Raw genomic sequence first — 19,804 nt, 5'->3', positions numbered from 1 at the left:
TATTCAGGGGCGACAGGATGGTGATGAACTCGGTGGACATGATCTCACTCTCTCAGTGTCCTCGGGCCTCCTGGGAGATGGCCCCTTCCCTAAGAGAACCAAAGCTCCTGCTCTCCTTCTGATCTATTACCGATAGTCAACCACAGAGACCTGTCCCACACCAGGCCCCTACCATAGTCCAGTGCTCTAATCCGTCCTGCCCGGTTCCCCCACTAGACCCATTCTGCATTCCCTGGGGAGACAAAAGCCAGCACAACGCCCAGCACATGAAAATCGCTTGTAACGCTCCCTGTTGCAATGGCGGCCATTGGAGGGAGTTAAATTTCAGCTTCGGAAGATTTTCTCCCGAGTCCAAGACTGCAGGGAGCTGTGGGGTGTGCACCCTGGCTTTGCCCTCCCTCCCCTTGGGGCCAGTTTAGAATGGCCCATAGCGGGCTGTCTCCATCAGCCAGCCGTTCCAGGTTCGCACCACCAAGGGGCGCGCGAGATGGAACAGGAAGAGTCACTGGACGAACCTCTCAGGGGCACAGAGGTAGGACCTTCCACACCTAGAGGGAGGTACCACTAGGGCAGGGGCGTCCGACTTTAGAATAATCCATTGGGTATGGGACAACACCGAGGGTCGGCATACGCCGCGTGTGGCATCAGCCACGGTTTCCAGCGCAGGCGCCAGGAGCCCCGCCAGGTACTTCCCCATCCGCTCCATTCCATTCCATTCTCCTGACGCATTTGAGCCCGAGTGGACACCCAGTCTGAGGTGGGAACCTCCATTTTAACATCGCCGACTCCACCCCTCCGTTTCTACTTGGTCTCGTCCAGCTGGGCAGCAACAGGGTGTGAGATTGGCTCTCCGACGTATGGGGCGGGGTCAGAGACTTTCTAAGCGGTGATTGGTCCCGGCGATATAGCCGGAGAAGGCCCTTCCCGGGCGCACCTTGCCTCCCGATAAACCCCCTAGTCCCCGCCCCCGTCTTCGCCTACCCAGTTCCCACTGGCCCTCTGGCTGGGACAGGCAAGATCATGGCAGAGCGGGAGCTCAGGGTGAGGGGTGTGTGTGGTTTTTGTGCATGCGTGCTTCCGTGTGTGTGTTTGTGTGTGTGTGTGTGTGTGTGTGTGTGCGCGCGCGCGCGCGTCTGTCTGTGCGAGCGTGTACCTGTGTGTGGCCTTTCAGAATTTCTCTCCCGAGTCGAACTACTCACCGACCGACTGCCCCGAGGGGCTGAAGATGCTGTCCCAGTCGGTGGTGAGGTTCCGCGCAACATCTGGCTTGTAGCCAGTGTCTGGCGCTGGACGCGCGCGGTGACCGTGCCGTCTTCACGTGAGCTCTTTCAGCCTTGGTTCAGCCCTAACTCAGTCACAAGCCTAGGCGGGTGCGTTTGGCACGGCACTGTCAATCGTACAGATGCAATCAATTAATGTCCAGGGTGAGGTCTGTGCGCTTGTTTGGCGTCCCTGTCTAGGAAGGAAAGTGTCAGGCAGTTTGGGGATGTGTATCGCTATAGATAGGACAGTACTGATGCAGTTTGGGTACATTAGATGTTTCTGAGCCTTTGGGGGGATTGTGAGTGAGTGGGATATGCCGTCTGAGTGGATTGTGTACGCTATGGGATAAGGTCTTTTAGGCTGATGTGCCTGTTCATCTGGGGGTGCACTTTCTGAGCTTTTTGTGCATTGGTGTCCCTGGGTCTGAGATCTCTATGTTGGTGTCTGGACCCTAGGGTGTGAGGTCTCTGAGCTGTTTGTGATTCTGGGTTTCAAGTTGTGATATCTCTGAGCTGCCTGGGGTGGGGGCATTGTCTTAAGGTATAAAGCATCGGAGCTGTTTGGGAGTCTGTATCCAAGGTGTAGGTTCTCTGTTTTGTCTGGGGGCTTTATCTGAAGGTTCTGTGATGTTTCTGAGTTACTTGAACTTCTTTCTGTTTTTTGAGGTCTTTCCATTAGCTTGGGAGGTGTCTGCATGGTTTGGGAGTCTCTCTAGGATGTGACCTATCTGAGCAGATGTCTGTTGTGTTCTAGATGAAGACGTTGGTCTGTTGGGGTGCAAGAGTAGACTCCGTGCGTATGGCTTCTGTTGCTTTGGGGAGCCTGTGGCTCGAGTTGTGAACTCTCTGTGCAGAGATTTTTGGAATCTTTTTTAGGTTGTGTTCAGTGATCTCTCTTTGTTGTCTCTGGGTATCTCAGCTGTTTGGCGTCTGTGTCTCAGAAGTAAAATCTTTTACCTTTGTGATTGTGAGGTCTTTGTCCAGGAACTGAGGGTTTGGGAACGTGGCAGATAGGATGCCAAAGCCCAGAGCCCCAAATTCTGGTTCTGTGTCATCGGGCAAGTCACCTGTCTCCTGAAGCCTAAGTATGTATCCTCTTCAATAAAGTGGGGCCAGGGACTGTCTTGGAAGGTACCTGTACAACTTAGAAGTGTGTGTAAAGGTCTTGACTCCCAGCCATCCTTCCCCATGAATTTTCTGATCACCTGCCGTGTGCCTGAGTACTTTTCTAGGAGTTAGGAATGCAACAGAAGACAAAATTGACAACATCTCGCATTTCGTAGACTTAGCCAGTACGTCTATATTGACTACCAGAGGGGCAAGTGCTACATAGAAAGATAAGGCCGGTTAGAGGACAGAGCATGTAGGGAGCATGTTGTTATCTATTCAGGGTGATGAAGGGGAGGACTCCCTCAGACGGTAGTGACTGAGCAGAGAGCGAAGGAAGTGAAGGAGCAGGGCTGTGGAACTAACTACCTGCATTGTTAGATCACTGCAGGCAGAAGGTACAGCAAGCGCATCGGCGCTCAGGGGAAATCCACTGGTTGTGTTCCCGGATATCAAGGAGTCCTGTGATGCTGGTAAAAACCCTCATCACTAGGGTTGAAATCAAAAGGTGTCTGGTATTGCTGTCTCTGTTTCTCCCACAACCTGGGAGGGAGGTGGTCTTCATCCCCATTTTACAGACAGAGGACCCAAGGATCCAAGAAGTATGTAGAATCTGCTCTCCTGCTTACCCTGAAATTGCTAAAAGAGGGGGAAACCTTGTGCTCTGTCACAAGAGACAGAGGGCTTAAGTGTCAGAGCTCCAGGGTGGACACCATCCACGCTGGCTGTTAGCCAGCCAGCTGCTTTAAGCGATAATACAGGCGTCATGACCCTCATTACGTTTCTACACTTGATGGAGGTCAGGACTGGGAAAGAAGTGGGGGTAGAGAAGAGAGGCAGGAAGGGAAAGCTGAAGAGCAGTGAGGAAAAAAAAAAAAACACTGGCTTCATGATATTGCCCAGATTTGGCCCAATTCACCTTAATTAACTGATCAAATTGAGATATATTTACCTCTTCCCTCTCCTCTTTCTTTCCCATCCCTTCCCCTCCCCATTCATCCCTAAAGCCATTCGGTGCTACAGAGCAAGGCAAGTGTACGTGTGTAGGGGCATCTTGTACTTGAGGAGTCAGAGCCCAGGCACGGTGAGAAGGGCATCCATACAGAAGAGCAGGCTGCCCTGGGGACAGAGCCCAAGGTGGTGAGGAGGATGTCCCTGGGGGTTGGGTGGGAAGAAGGCTGACTGGCTCAAAGGATCCCAACTTGAGGGCTGTATGGAAGTCAAGGTCAGAGAATGGTTCATCAGAGCATGTGGGGGTGGGTGTCTGTTGTGCAAGAGGGCTGGCTTATATGCATTGGGGTTCATCAACTCAGTAAATGTGTAAGGATATTGGGAGACACAACTCTCACTTTTGGAAAAGGGAATTTCAAATACAGAAAGGAAGGAAACAACAAAGCTGAGGTGTTACATTGGGATTGGAGGTCTCCGCATGAACTCATGCTTTTCAGTGTGTATGTGTGCGTATATGCATAGATTGAGAGATAGAGATGTATGAATGTGTGTGTGTGTTGGAATGGGAGAGGGAAAGGACCAATGAGCCTGGCTCAGCTTATGGTACCAGGAATAAGGGACAGTTCAAGGAAGGATTGGGTGATGCCAGAAGGACACAGAAAATTGCCTGAAGGGTTCCCAATGGAACATTCTGGGGATAATTTTATTTTTTCAGCTTTATTGAGGTACTACTGATATACAACTTAAGTAAACGTAAGATGTACAAGGTGATGATGTGATACATGTATATACTGTGAAATATTCACTATGTGAGGTTAGTTAACACTCTGTCCCTTCACATAATTATCATTTCTTGTGGTGATAACATTTAAGATGTCCTCTCTTAACTTTCCCTATATAATACAGGGTTATTAATGATAGTCATGCTATCTATATTACAATAGATCCCCATAACTTAATTATCTTCTGGCTGGAATTTTGTACCCAAGACCAACGTGTCCCCCCCAACCTCTGGCAGACACGATTCTAATCTCTTTCTGTGAGTTTGGCTTTTTTGTTGTCCACATATGTGAGAACATACAGTATTTCTCTTTGTCTGTCTGACATATCTCAGCATAAAGCCTTCAAGGTCCATCCAAGTAGTTGCAAAAGGCAGAATGTTCTTCCCTTTTTAACGGCCAAATAATATTTCATCCTGAATCTATGGCACATTTTCTTGATCCGTTGATCCCTCCATGGACCCAAATGTCATTTCCATATCTTGGCTGTTGCTGCATAGTAAATCATAAAATTGGTGTTACTCCTCCAATTTTCTTTTTCTTTTGCAAAATTATTTGACCGTTCTAGTTCCTTTGCCTTTGCACATAAACTTCGTTATCAGTGTATATTACCAAAAAGAAAATTACCAAAGAACATGTGATCATGTTCTTTTTTGATATGATTTACTAATTATTTACTAATAATTACTACTATGATTTACTAATTATTTTTTAAAAGATTTACTTATACTTAAGAGAAAGACAGTGTATGTGTGTGTGTGTGTGTGTGTGTGTGAGTGTGAGCTGAGGGTTGGGGGAAGGAAGCAGAGGGAGAGGGACAAGCATACTCCCCGCTGAGCACGGAGCCCGACATGGGGCTCCATCCCAGGACCCTGAGATCATCATGACCTGAGCCAAAACCAACAGTTGGACGCTTGACCGACTGAGCCACCCAGGCAGCCCTACTAACTGATTTTTGAAAACTACACTGCCTTTGCATTTCCAGGATAACCCAGTTGGGTCAAATGGTCTGATTTTTTTTATATATATATTATTGAATGTGATGTTTGTACTGTCTTTGATTTTGGTATCAGGGTAATTCTAATCTGATAAAATGATTTTTTTATTTATTTATGATAGTCACAGAGAGAGAGAGAGAGGCAGAGACACAGGCAGAGGGAGAAGCAGGCTCCATGCACCGGTAGCCCGACGTGGGATTCGATCCCGGGTCTCCAGGATCGCGCCCTGGGCCAAAGGCAGGCGCCAAACCGCTGCGCCACCCAGGGATCCCTGATAAAATGATTTGAGAAATGTTCCCTCTCTTCTATTTCCTTGAGAGGGTCATGTAGAATTGCTGTCAGTTCTTCTTAAATGTCTGGTAGGATTTTCCAAAGAAAATCACGGCCTGGAATTTCTTTCTTGAATGTTTTTAAATGAAAAAGAAAAAGTAAATAATGTGTTTTTCAGATTATCCAGGTGATTTTTTTGTTTTTTGGTTTTTGGTTGAGCTTTACTTTTTTTAATTTGTAAATTGTCTTTTTTTAAATAATAAATTTATTTTTTATTGGTGTTCAATTTGCCAACATACATAATAACACCCAGTGCTCATCCCGTCAGGTGCCCCGCTCAGTGCCCGTCACCCATTCACCCCCACCCCCCGCCCTCCTCCCCTTCCACCACCCCTAGTTCGTTTCCCAGAGTTAGGAGTCTTTTTTTTTTATTTCTAAATTAATTTTTATTGGTGTTCAATTTACAAATATACGGAAAAACACCCAGTGCTCATCCCATCAAGTGTCCCCCTCAGTGCCCGTCACACTTTCCCCCCACCCCCCGCCCTCCTCCTCTTCCACCACCCCTAGTTCGATTCCCAGAGTTAGGAGTCTTTATGTTCTGTCTCCCTTTCTGATCTTTCCTACCCATTTCTTCTCCCTTCCCTCTATTCCCTTTCACTATTATTTATATTCCCCAAATGAATGAGACCATATATTGTTTGTCCTTCTCCAGTTGACTCATTTCACTCAGTGTAATACCCTCCAGTTCCATCCACGTTGAAGCAAATGGGGGGTATTTGTCATTTCTAATGGCTGAGTAATATTCCATTGTAAACATAGACTACATCTTCCTTATCCATTCATCTTTCGATGGACACCGAGGCTCCTTCCACAGTTTGGCTATTGTGGACATTGCTGCTAGAAACATCGGGGTGCAGGTGTCCCGGCGTTTCAAGGCATCTGTATCTTTGGGGTAAATCCCCAACAGTGCAATTGCTGGGTCTTAGGGCAGGTCTATTTTTAACTCTTTGAGGAACCTCCACACAGTTTTCCAGAGTGGCTGAACCAGTTCACATTCCCACCAACAGTGTAAGAGGGTTCCCTTTTCTCCACATCCTCTCCAACATTTGTGGTTTCCTGCCTTGTTAATTTTCCCCATTCTCATTGGTGTGAGGTGGTATCTCATTGTGGTTTTGATTTGTATTTCCCTGATGGCCAGTGATGCAGAGCATTTTCTCATGTGCGTGTTGGCCATGTCTCTGTCTTCCTCTGTGAGATTTCTGTTCATGTCTTTTGCCCATTTCATGATTGGATTGTTTGTTTCTTTGGTGTTGAGTTTAATAAGTTCTTTATAGATCTTGGAAAATAGCCCTTTATCTGATACGTCATTTGCAAATATCTTCTCTGAAACTGTAGGTTGTCTTTTAGTTTTGTTGACTGTATCCTTTGCTGTGCAAAAGCTTATCTTTTTTTTTAAAGCTTCTTATCTTGATGAAGTCCCAATAGTTCATTTTTGCTTTTGTTTCTTTTGCCTTCATGGATGTATCTTGTAAGAAGTTACTGTGGCCGAGTTCAAAAAGGGTGTTGCCTGTATTCTCCTCTAGGATTTTGATAGACTCTTGTCTCACATTTAGATCTTTCATCCATTTTGAGTTTATCTTTGTGTATGGTGAAAGAGAGTGGTCTAGTTTCATTCTTCTGCATATGGATGTCCAATTTTCCCAGCACCGTTTATTGAAGAGACTGTCTTCTTCCAGTGGATAGTCTTTCCTCCTTTATCGAATATTAGTTGACCATAAAGTTGAGGATCCACTTCTGGGTTCTCCATTCTGTTCCATTGACCTATGTGTCTGTTTTTGTGCCAGTACCACAAGTGTCTTTTTTTTTTTTTTTTTTTTTTTTTTTTTTAGTACCACAGTGTCTTGATGACCACAGCTTTGTAGTACAGCCTGAAATCTGGCATTGTGATACACCCAGCTATGGTTTTCTTTTTTTATTTATTTATTTATTTATTTATTTATTTATTTATTTATTTATTTTTTGGTTTTCTTTTTTAAAATTCCCCTGGCTATTCGGGGTCTTTTCTGATTCCACACAAATCTTAAAATAATTTGTTCCAACTCTCTGAAGAAAGTCCATGGTATTTTGAGAAGGATTGCATTAAACGTGTAAATTGGCCTGAGTAGCATTGACATTTCGACAATATTAATTCTGCCAATCCATGAGCATGGAATATTTTTCCATCTCTTTGTGTCTTCCTCAATTTCTTTCAGAAGTGTTCTATAGATTTTAGGGTATAGATCCTTTCCCGCTTTGGTTAGGTTTATTCCTAGGTATCTTATACTTTTGGGTGCAGTTGTAAATGGAATTGACGCCTTAATTTCTCTTTCTTCAGTCTCATTGTTAGTGTATAGAAATGCCACTGACTTCTGGGCATTGATTTTGGATCCTGCCACACTGCCAAATTGCTGTATGACTTCTAGCAATGTTGGAGTGGAATCTTTTGGGTTTTCTATGTAGAGTATCATGTCATCGGCGAAGAGGGAGAGTTTGACTTCTTCTTTCCCAATTTGAATGCCTTTAATGTCTTTTTGTTGTCTGATTGCTGAGGCGAGGACTTCCAGTATTATGGTGAATAGCAGTGGTGAGAGTGGACATCCCTGTCTTCTTCCTGATCTTAGGGGAAAGGCTCCCAGTGCTTCCCCATTGAGAATGATATTTGCTGTGGATTGTTCGTAGATGGCTTTTAAGATGTTGAGGAATGGTCCCTCTATCCCTACACTGTGAAGAGTTTTGATCAGGAATGGATGCTGTATTTTGTCAAATGCTTTCTCTGCATCTAATGAGAGGATCATATGGTTCTTGGTTTTTCTCTTGCTGATATGATGAATCACATTGATTGTTTTACGAGTGTTGAACCAGCCTTGTGTCCCAAGAATAAATCCTACTTGGTCATGGTGAATAATTTTCTTAATGTACTGTTGGATCCTATTGGCTAGTATCTTGTTGAGAATTCTTGCATCCATGTTCATCAGGGATATTGGTCTATAATTCTCCTTTTTGGTGGGGTCTTTGGTTTTGGAATGAAGGTGATGCTGGCCTCATAGAACGAATTTGGAAGTACTCCATCTCTTTCTATTTTCCAAACAGCTTTAGTAGAATAGGTATGGTTTCTTCTTTAAACGTTTGATATAATTCCCCTGGGAAGCCATCTGGCCCTGGACTTTGTGTCTTGGGAGGTTTTTGACTGCTTCAATTTCCTCCCTGGTTATTGGCCTGTTCAGGTTTTCTGTTTCTTCCTGTTCCACTTTTGGTAATTTGTGGCTTTCCAGAAATGCGTCCATTTCTTCTAGATTGCCTAATTTATTGGCGTATAGGTGTTCAGAATATGTTTTTAAAATCGTTTGTATTTCCTTGGTGTTGGTAGTGATCTCTCCTTTCTCATTCATGATTTTATTAATTTGAGTCTTCTCTCTCTTCTTTTTAATAAGGCTGGCTAATGGTTTATCTCTCTTATTAATTCTTTCAAGGAACCACCTCCAGGTTTTGTTGATCTGTTCCACAGTTCTTCTGGTCTCGATTTCGTTGAGTTCTGCTCGAATCTTTATTAACTCTCTTCTTCTGCTGGGTGTAGGGTCCATTTGCTGTTTTTTTCTCTAGCTCCTTTATGTGTAAGGTTAGTTTTTGTATTTGAGTTCTTTCCAGTTCTTGAATGGATGCTTGTATTGCGATGTATTTCCCCCTCAGGACTGCTTTTGATGCATCTCAAAGATTTTGAATGGTTGTATCTTCATTCTCATTAGTTTCCATGAATCTTTTTAATTTTTCCTTAATTTCCTGGTTGACCTTTTCATCTTTTAGCAGGATGGTCCTTAAGCTCCACGTGTTTGAGGTCCTTCCAAACTTCTCTTTGTGATTTAGTTCTAATTTCAAGGCATTATGGTCTGAGAATACGCAGGGGACAATCCCAATCTTTTGATATCGGTTCAGACCCGATTTGTGACCCAGTATGTGGTCTGTTCTGGAGAAAGTTCCATGCGCACTTGAGAAGAATGTGTATTCAGATGAGTTTGGATGTAAAGTTCTGTAGATATCTGTGAAATCCATCTGGTCCAGTGTATCATTTAAAGCTCTCGTTTCGGGATCCCTGGGTGGCACAGCGGTTTGGCGCCTGCCTTTGGCCCAGGGCACGATCCTGGGGACCCGGGATCGAGTCCCACGTCGGGCTCCGGGTGCATGGAGCCTGCTTCTCCCTCTGCCTGTGTGTCTGCCTCTATCTCTCTGTGTGTGACTATCATAAATAAATAAAAATTAAAAAAAATAAAGCTCTCGTTTCTTTGGAGATGTTGTGTTTAGAAGACCTATCGAGTGTAGAAAGTGCTAGATTGAAGTCACCAAGTATAAGTGTATTATTATCTAAGTATGTCTTAACTTTGGTTATTAACTGATTGATATATTTGGCAGCTCCCACATTCGGGACATATATATTGAGGATTGCTAAGTCCTCTTTTTGGATAGATCCTTTATGTATGATATAGTGTCCCTCTTCATCTCTCACTACAGTCTTCGGGGTAAATTTTAGTTTATCTGATATAAGGATGGCTACCCCTGCTTTCTTTTGAGGACCATTTGAATGGTAAATGGTTCTGCAACCTTTTATTTTCAGGCTGTAGGTGTCCTGCTGTCTAAAATGAGTCTCTTGTAGACAGCAAATAGATGGGTCCTGCTTTTTTATCCCGTCTGACACCCTGCGCCTTTTGATGGGGTCGTTAATGGGCTTAAGCCCATTCACGTTCAGAGTTACTATTGAAAGATATTAGTTTAGTGTCATCATGATATCTATTCAGTCCTTGTTTTTGTGGAGTGTTCCACTGGACTTGTTCGTAAAGGGGAATTTTAAGAGTCCCCCTTAAAATTTCTTGCAGAGCTGGTTTGGAGGTCACATATTCTTTCAGTTCCTGCCTGTCTTGGAAGCTCTTTCTCTCTCCTTCCATTCTGAATGAGAGCTTTGCTGGATAAAGTATTCTTGGTTGCATGTTTTTCTCATTTAGGACCCTGAATATATCCTGCCAGCCCTTTCTGGCCTGCCAGGTCTCTGTGGAGAGGTCTGCTGTTACCCTAATACTCCTCCCCATAAAAGTCAGGGATTTCTTGTCTCTTGCTGCTTTAAGGATCTTCTCTTTATCTTTGGAATTTGTAAGCTTCAGTATTAAATGTCGAGGTGTTCAACGGTTTTTATTGATTTTGGGGGGGGGGGAATCTCTCTATTTCCTGGATCGGAATGCATGTTTCCCTTCCCAGATTAGGAAAGTTTTCAGCTAGGATTTGTTCAAATACATATTCTGGCCCTCTGTCCCATTCGGCGCCCTCGGGAACCCCAATTAAACGTGGGTTTTTCTTCCTCAGGCTGTCGTTTATTTCCCTTAATCTATCCTCATGGTCTTTTAATTGTCTGTCTCTTTTTTCCTCAGTTTCCCTCTTTGCCATCAACTTGTCTTCTATGTCACTCACTCGTTCTTCCACCTCGTTAACCCTCGTCGTTAGGACTGCTAATTTGGATTCCATCTCATTCAATTGATTTTTAATTTCTGCCTGATTAGATCTAAATTCTGCGGTCATGAAGTCTCTTGGGTCCTTTATCCTTTTATTCTAGAGCCACCAGTAGCTGTGTAATAGTGCTTCTGAATTGGCTTTCTGACATTGAATTGTAATCCAGATTTTGTAACTCTGTGGGAGAGAGGACTGTTTCTGATTCTTTCTTTTGAGGTGAGGTTTTCCTTCTAGTCATTTTGCTCAGTGCAGAGTGGCCAAAAACAAGTTGTATTGGGAAAAGGAGAAAAAGAGAGGAGAGAAAGAAGGAAAGAAAAGAGAAAAAGAAAAAAGAAAAAAGGAGGAAAAAAGAGAAGAAAAAGAGAAAGAAAAAGAAAGGAAAAAAAAGGGTGGGGGAAGCCAACAGAAATCCAAAAGCAAAAAAAAAAACAAAAAACAAAACAAAACACAAAAACCGAAAAGCAAAAAACAAAACTAAAGGAAGAAAACACGGGGGAGTATCTTCTGATTCTGCATACTCTAAGTCCCTTGACTTCCCCTGGAACTTGTCCGTCTAGCTGGTCTTCTGGGGGAGGGGCCTGTTGTGCTGATTTCCAGGTGTTAGCAGTTCGGGGAGCTGCTCAGCCCCCTGCCTGGTTCAGGGCTCAGTGAGTTGTTTATTTGGTGAGGCCACCATGACGCCCAGTGGGGGTTGTTTACCTTGTGAGGCCCCCGGAGGAACAACAGCAGGGGCGGAGGCCAGCTCTGGAGCCCTGGATTCAGCTCCCACAGTAACTACGGAGCTCTCCCTCTGCAGGGGCCTGGAGGCTCCGGGTGCGGGGCCGCTGATCTGCTCACCTTGGGGCAGGAGTGTCCTTGCTGTCCTGGGCCCTCCTGGCCTCTGCCTGTCCTGGGGGGCGGTCGGATCCTGGGCTGTGTCCCGGGTGCCCTGTGCTCCCAAGCGAGCCTGCGCTGTTGGATTCGCGCTCCCGGCAGGGCAGGCCCCTCTCCACGGAGCTGCCACCAGAGCCCCTCCGAGCTGCTCCCGGGTCCAGCCCTGTGTGCGCTGCAGCCCTTAGGGAGCTCGGCGCACTCTCCTGGGCGCACCGCAGGTGTCTGTTAGTGTCCCAGGGAGCCCGAGGGCATCCCCGCCCTCCTGGGTCCTGCTCTAACTCCCTGGGGGCCCCTTTGCACCCGGGAAGGTTGGTGCAGCTCCTGCTTCTCCAGGACGGGGCTCTCCTGTCCTGGGGACACTCGCCCCGGCCTTAGCCCGGTTCCTCGCGGGGCCCCTCCGCCTTAGATGCCTTTTGTTTCTGTATTTCTCCCCTCCCCGCCCCCCCCCCCTGTCTTCCTACCTTGATAGAAGTGTGAACTCTTCTCACTGTAGCATTCCAGCTGTTCTCTCTTTAAATCTCAGGCCAAATTTATAGATTTTCAGGATGATTTGAAGGTTATCTAGGTAATTTGGTGGGGACAGGTGACTTGGGGACCCTACTCTTCCGCCATCTTGCCCCTCCTCCTGGTTGAGCTTTGTTTGTGCCTTTCAAGCAATTCTCTGTTTCATCTAAGTTGCCAAATGTAGGTCCATAGAGTTATTTTGTTAGAATCCTGTTAACTTGTTTGTATATTTTTTATTGGAGTTCGATTTGGCAATATATGATATAACAGCCAGTGCTCATCCTGTCAGTGCCCCCCTCATTACCCCACCCACCTCTTCCACTACCCCTTTTTCGTTTCCCAGGGTTAGGAGGTTCTCGTGTTCTGTCACCCTCTCTGATGTTTCCCTCTTCTTTCCCCTATAATCCCTTTCACGATATTTTATATTCCCCGAATGAAGGAAACCATATAATGACTGTCCTTCTCCAATTGACTTACTTCACTCAGCATAATACCCTCCAGTTCCATCCACGTCGAAGCAAATGGTGGGTATTCGTCGTTTCTTATGGCTGAGTAATATTCCATTGTATACATAAACCACATCTTCTTTATCCATTCATCTTTCCATGGACAACAAGGCTCCTTCCACAGTTTGGCTATTGTGGACATTGCTGCTAGAAACATCGGGGTGCAGGTGTCCCGGCGTTTCATTGCATCTGTATCTTTGGGGTAAATCCCCAGCAGTGCAATTGCTGGGTCATAGGGCAGATCTATTTTTAACTCTTTGAGGAACCTCCACACAGTTTTCCAGAGTGGCTGCACCAGTTCACATTCCCACCAGCAGTGTAAGAGGGTTCCCCTTTGTCCGCATCCTCTCCAACATTTGTTGTTTCCTGTCTTGTGAATTTTCCCCATTCTCACTGGTGTGAGGTGGTATCTCATTGTGGTTTTGATTTGTATTTCCCTGATGGCAAGTGATGCAGAGCATTTTCTCATGTGCTTGTTGGCCATGTCCATGTCTTCGTCTGTGAGATTTCTCTTCATGTCTTTTGCCCATTTCATGATTGGATTGTTTGTTTCTTTGGTGTTGAGTTTAATAAGTTCTTTATAGGTCTTGGATACTAGCCCTTTATCTGATAGGTCATTTACAAATAACTTCTCCCATTCTGTAGGTTGCCTTTTAGTTTTGTTGACTGTTTCTTTTGCTGTGCAGAAGCTTTTTATCTGGATTAAGTCCCGATAATTCATTTTTGCTTTTGTTTCCCTTCCTGGATGTATCTTGCAAGAAGTTGCTGTGGCCGAGTTCATAAAGGGTGTTGCCTGTGTTGTCCTCTAGGATTTTTTTTTGTTTTTTTAAATATTTTATTTATTTATTCATGAGAGAACAGAGAGAGAGAGAGAGAGAGAGGCAGAGACACAGGCAGAGGGAGAAGCAGGCTCCATGCAGGGAGCCCGACGTGGGACTCGATCCCGGGACTCCAGGATCATGCCCTGGGCTGAAGGCAGGCACTTTAACTGCTGAGCCACCCAGGTATCCCATGTCTTCTAGGATTTTGATGAAATCTTGTCTCACATTTAGATCTTTCATCCATTTTGAGTTTATCTTTGTGTATGGTATAAGAGAATTGTCTGGTTTCATTCTTCTGCACGTGGCTGTCCAATTGTCCCAGCACGATTTATTGAAGAGACTGTCCTTTTTTAAAAAAATAATTTTTTAAAAGATTTTATTTATTGATTCTTGAGAGACAGACAGAGGCAGGCAGAGACACAGGCAGAGAGAGAAGCAGGCCCCATGCAGGGAGCCCGATGTCGGACTTGATCCCGGGTCTCCAGGATCATGCCCCAGGCCGATGGCAGACACTAAACCACTGAGCCACCCAGGGATCCCCAAGAGACTGTCCTTTATCTAGTGGATAGCCTTTCCTGTTTTGTCGAATATTACTTGACCAAAGAGTTGAGGGGCCATTTCTGGGTTCTCTGTCCTGTTCCATTGATCTATGTGTCTGTTTTTGTGCCAATACCACACTGTCTTGATGACCACAGCTGTGTAGTACAACTTGAAATCCGGCATTGTGATGCCCCCAGCTCTGGTTTTCTTTTTCAATATTTCCCTGGTTTTCCGGGGTCCTTTCTGATTCCACACAAATCTTAAGATGATTTGTTCCAACGTTCTGAAGAAAAGTCCATGATATTTTGATAGGGATTGCATTGAATGTGTAAATTGCCCTGGGTAGCATAGACATTTTCACAATATTAATTCTCCCAATCCATGAGAATGGAATATTTTTCCATCTCTTTGTGTCCTCCTCAATTTCTTTCAGAACTGTTCTGTAGTTTTTAGGGTATGGATCCTTCCCGTCTTTGGTTAGGTTCATTCCTAGGTATCTTATGCTTTTGGGTGCAATTGTAAATGGGATTGATTCCTTAAATTCCCTTCCTTCAGTCTCATTGTTAGTGTATAGAAATGCCACTGACTTCTGGGCATTGATTTTGTATCCTGCCGCACTGCCGAATTGCTGTATGAGTTCTAGCAATCTTGGAGTGGAATCCTTTGGGTTTTCTCCGTATAGTGTCATGTCATCTGCGAAGAGGGAGAGTTTGACTTCTTCTTTGCCAATTTGAATGCCTTTTATTTATTTTTGTTGTCTGATTGCTGAGGCTAGGACTTGTAGTACTACGTTGAATAGCATTGGTGAGAGTGGACATCCCTGTCGTGTTCCTGATCTTAGGGGAAAGGCCCCAGTGTTTCCCCATTGAGAATGATATTTGCTGTTGGCTTTTCGTAGGTGGCTTTTAAGATGCTGAGAACTGTTCCCTCTATCCCTACACTCTGAAGAGGTTTTTTTAATACATTTTTTTTTTATTGATGTTCAATTTGGCAACATATAGAATAACACCCGGTGCTCATCTCATCAAGTGCCCCCCTCAGTGCCCGTCACCCAGTTACCCCCACCCCCTCGCCCACGTCGCCTTCCACCACCCCTAGTTCGTTTCCCAGAGTTAGGAGTCTCTCATGTTCTGTCTCCCTTTCTGATGTTTCCCACTCACTTTTCTCCTTTCCCCTTTATTCCCTTTCACTACTTTTTATATTCCCCAAATGAATGAGACCATATAATGTTGAAGTCGAGGGTATTATGCTGAGTGAAATCAGTCAGTCGGAGAAGCACACACACTCTGAAGCGTTTTGATCAGGAATGGATGCTGTATTTTGTCAAATGCTTTCTCTGCATCTATTGAAAGGGTCATGTGGTTCTTGTTTTTTCTCTTGTTGATATGATCTGTCACATTGATTGTTTTACAAGTGTTGAACCAGCCTTGCATTCCAGGGATAAATCCCGCTTGGTCATGGTGAATAATCTTCTTAATGTACAGTTGGATCCTATTGGCTAGTATCTTGTTGAGAATGTTTGCGTCTATGTTCATCAGGGATATTGGTCTATAATTCTCCTTTTTGGTGGGGTCTTTGTCTGGTTTTGGAATGAAGGTGATGCTGGCCTCATAAAACGAGTTTGGAAGTATTCCGTCCCTTTCTATCTTTCGGAACACCTTTAGTAGAATAGGTATTGCTTCTTCTTTAAATGTTTGATAGAATTCCCCTGGGAAGCCATCTGGCCCTGGACTTTTGTGTCTTGGCAGGTTTGTGGTGACTGCTTCAATTTCCTCCCTGGTTATTGGCCTGTTCAGGTTTTCTATTTCTTGCTGTTCCAGTTTTGGTAGTTTGTGGTTTTCCACAAGTGCATCCATTTCTTCTAGATTGCCTAATTTATTGGCATATAGCTACTCCTAATATGTTTTTTAAATCATTTCTATTTCCTTGGTATTTGTTGTGATCTCTCCTTTTTCATTCGTGATTTTATTAATTCGAGTCTTTTCTCTTTTGTTTTTAATAAGGCTGGCTAATGGTTTATCTATCTTATTAATTCTTTCAAAGAACCAACTCCTGGTTTTGTTGATCTGTTCTACAGTTCTTCTGGTCTCTATTTCATTGAGTTCTGCTGGAATCTTTATTAACTCTCCTCTTTTGCTGCGTGTAGGTTTTATTTGCTGCTCTTTCTCCAGGTCCTTTAGGTGTGAGGTTAGCTTGTGTATATGAGTTTCTTCCAAATTTTTGAGGGATGCTTGTATTGCGATGTATTTCCCTCTTAGGACTGCTTTTGCTGTATCCCAGAGATTTTGAACGGTTGTGTCTTCATTCTCATTAGTTTCCATGAATCTTTTTAATTCTTCTCTAATTTCCTGGTTGACCCATTCATCTTTTAGCAGGATGCTCTTTAACCTCCACGTGTTTGAGTTGCTTCCAAATTTCTTCTTGTGATTGAGTTCAAGTTTCAAAGCATTATGGTCTGAAAATATGCAGGGGACAATCCCATTCTTTTGGTATCGGTTGAGACCTAGAATCCTGTTAATTTCTGTGGAGCCTGTAACCTTTTTCTTTTCTAATATTGGTAAGTTGTGTCTTTGCTTAACTTATGTTTCTTTTTGTGTCGGTATGGATAGAAATTAATGAATTTCATTGACCTTTTCAAAGAACCAACTTTTGGAGTTAAAAAAAAAAAAGATTTTATTTATTTATTTGAGAGAGAGAATGAGCCTGAGAGAGAGAGAGCCTGAGTAGCAGGGAGGGGAGAGGGAGAAGCAGATTCCCCGCTGAGCAGGGCGTAGGACCCTGGGATGGTGACCTGAGCCAAAGGCAGATGCTTAACCTACTGAGCCACCCAGGCGCCCCCCAGCTTTTGGTGTCATCGATATCTCTGTTCTTTTCCTGATATCTGCTCTAATGTCTATTTCCCTTATTTGCTTGCTTTGAGTTTATTTTTATTTTTATTTTTTTCTAGTTTCTTAGGGTGGAAGCTTTCATTATTGATTTGGATCCTTTATTCTTTTTAATACACACACTTGATGCTGTACATGTACTGTTAAACACTGTTGTACCTGCATCCTGCAAATTCGGATATGTTGTATTTTCATTTCCATTCGAGTCATCTGATAAAGGGTTAGTATCCAAACCATTTTCCAATTTCCCTTGAGACTTGCCCTTTGTGCCATGGATTATTTAGAAGCATATGGTGTAATTTCCTTGTGTTTTGTGATTTTCGTCTTAACGTTTTCTTGCGTATTTGTAGTTTTTCTCTTTTGCTCAGACAGCATTCTCTCTGATTTGAACAATTTTATAACTCGTAATATGTGTTTTATGACCCAGGATGCATTGTACCTTGGGGAAACTCCCATATGCACTGAACTTGGAATGTATATTCTGCTGTTGTTACGTGAAGGGTTCTATACTTGCCACTTCCATCCAGGTAGTGCATGGTGCTGTTCAGTTCACCCACATGTTGCTAATTTTCTTTCTGTTCCTTCTGTATATTACTGAGAGAGTGTTAAACTCTACAGCTATCCTTTGTAGATTTGTTCATTTATCCTTCAGTGCTGTCTGACTTGGTTATGTATTTTGAGGCTTTGCTGTTGGTTGTTGTGCAGAGAAGAGTTAACGTAGCAGGCCTGACTCTACTGTCCTTGCAAAGATCAGCATGTTGGCCCTCGCTTTGAAGCCAGGAACTTGAATTTCAGAAAGTTTCCCACCATTCCCTACCTGAGCAGGATGCTTATTCTTCCTGAACTTTCCAAACAGTATGTTTCATGCTCAACACCTGCTTTCCTTCTGGGAATCTGAAATCTCGGTACATGCTAGGCAGAGAGTGCCTATGTGACCAGCCCCCAAAACAGCCCTCAGACACTGTGTTAGTCATGAGCTTCCCTGGTAGGTAACATTTCACATGAGCTGTTGTGATTTCTTGCTGGAGGCCCAAGTAATGTGACTCTACTGGGAAAGGACTCGTGGAAGCTTTCCCTGATTTCCTCCAGATGTTACCCAGGGCACTTTTTCCCCTGGGTCCTCTGGTGTAATAAATCTTAGCCTTGAAGATGACTGTATGCTGAGTCCTTTGGGTCCTTCTGGGGATTCACCAAAAGCAAGGGTGGTCTTGGGACATCTGAAACAGTGGTGGCAGCCATGGGACACACTAGCAAGAAGACCTTGACTCGCTAGAATATGGTCAAAGACTTCTTTGAGTAAGGGAAGGATGATGTGATAGAGATGATAAACCTTTGGTGCCTTGGTGACTATAGATGTACCCATGGTATGAAACAGCAGCTGAGCTGTTCTGAGAAGGAAATGTTACTTAAAGAATGTAAAAACAAAAGAGCCAACTCCAGGGGTGTTAGCACACAGTGTGCCTTGGCTGCTTTAGCCATGCTGGATGATATGAGGGAACAAGTGTAGCCACCATATGACTTGGGTCTTTATTTTCTCAAGGCCAGGAAGAAGGATACAAACCTTCCCAAAGATGAGCTTTGGGTCAGCCAAAATGTTGAAAGTTCAACTTGTTCTCTCCTCCCAAGTGGGAGAAAACGAATCTAATCAGTTCCCTGAGCCGGAAAGAGCTTTCCATAAACTAGAGGCAAAGACGGGGGCGGGGAGGGAGCACTCCAGGCTTCTCTTCAGCTTGCTTATTGCTGCTGTGGCTGCCCCTCCCAGCATTCCAACAAGGATGTCCTCTGGCCCTTGTATGGTCACCTGGTAAGTGTCAGGTTACTGCTCTGAGTTTTGATAAACTTTCAGTGAGAGGGGAAAAGGGAGGATTTCAAAATGGCTTCAGACACTGTGGCTGTTGGCGTCTGGATGTATGAGAAAATTGATTCAAGGTGTGAGGCAGGGGCACTATTCAATGCAGCTGCTCCCAGCCAGGGAACCACCTATTGTAGCCTGGTGGCTGCGTAAATGAGAGAGACAAAAGAAACAGGAGGCGATGGAAATCCATGCTGAAAATTTTGAAAAGTCAGAATTTCATCCTGACCAATTCCTGATGATCATGAGACTTTATCGTTATGTAGTAGGTTTTTCTACGGAAATACTTTTGTCCCTTTTGGGGTTTTTTTGTTGGTTTGTTTTTTAAAGATTTTTAAAATTTACTTATTCATGTAAAACACACACACACACACACACACAGAGAGAGAGAGAGAGAGAGAGAGAGAGAGAGAGAGGCAGAGACATAGGCAGGCTCCATGCAGGGAGCCCTATGCGGGACTCGATCCCAGGACTCCAAGATCATGACCTGAACTGAAGGCAGATGCTCAATCGCTGAGCCACCCAGGCATCCCCCTTTTGTCCCTTTTGATAACAGCCCCTCATACAAAAAGTTTGGAGGAGAGTAGGGGATAAGTAAAGAAATATAAAGGTTCGATTTCAGAATTGTACACACTGATTTTGTAACCGTGGAGAACACACAAGCCTGGCACCTGGGGAGACACAAGGGAAGGAAGCAAAGATTTAATGTCCTCTGTTTGTCCAAATGGTTCCTCGAAACTTGCTATTTTTTTTTTTTTAAGAAATACTCGCAGTACAGTCCTTCCAAGCTGCTGTGAGCACTTTGAATGCAGACTGGCTGCTGCACCTACAGCCACACCTGCCAGAGCGCAGACTGTGGGACAGCAGGCCCAGCCCCAGCTCTTGGGATTTGTAGCCACAATACTTCTACATGACCTCCGCCCT

General features: G+C 44.3%; 1 protein-coding gene across 12 annotated transcripts in view; it reads left to right on the top strand.

Moving 5' to 3' along the window:
• The first annotated feature begins 461 nt into the window (after nucleotides 1–461).
• Nucleotides 462–19,804, top strand: part of FAM156A (family with sequence similarity 156 member A) — a 63,623-nt gene continuing 44,280 nt past the window's right edge. For 6 of the 12 annotated variants that reach the window (XM_041741357.1, XM_041741344.1, XM_041741346.1 and 3 more), the window contains exon 1: nucleotides 923–1,041. The gene's annotated coding sequence lies outside the window, so the exon portion shown is untranslated. Of the gene's footprint in view, nucleotides 533–735; nucleotides 758–922; nucleotides 1,042–1,062; nucleotides 1,319–1,351; nucleotides 1,371–19,804 lie in introns of those variants that run through there. The other 6 variants (XM_041741354.1, XM_041741352.1, XM_041741356.1 and 3 more) reach the window with 6 other exon arrangements.

Source organism: Vulpes lagopus, chromosome X (assembly GCF_018345385.1).
Source record: "Vulpes lagopus strain Blue_001 chromosome X, ASM1834538v1, whole genome shotgun sequence".
In the NCBI taxonomy this organism is placed as follows: Eukaryota; Metazoa; Chordata; class Mammalia; order Carnivora; family Canidae; genus Vulpes; species Vulpes lagopus.
The sequence above is the reverse complement of the archived record's forward strand: the minus strand, read 5'-3'. Positions and strand labels throughout refer to the sequence as shown.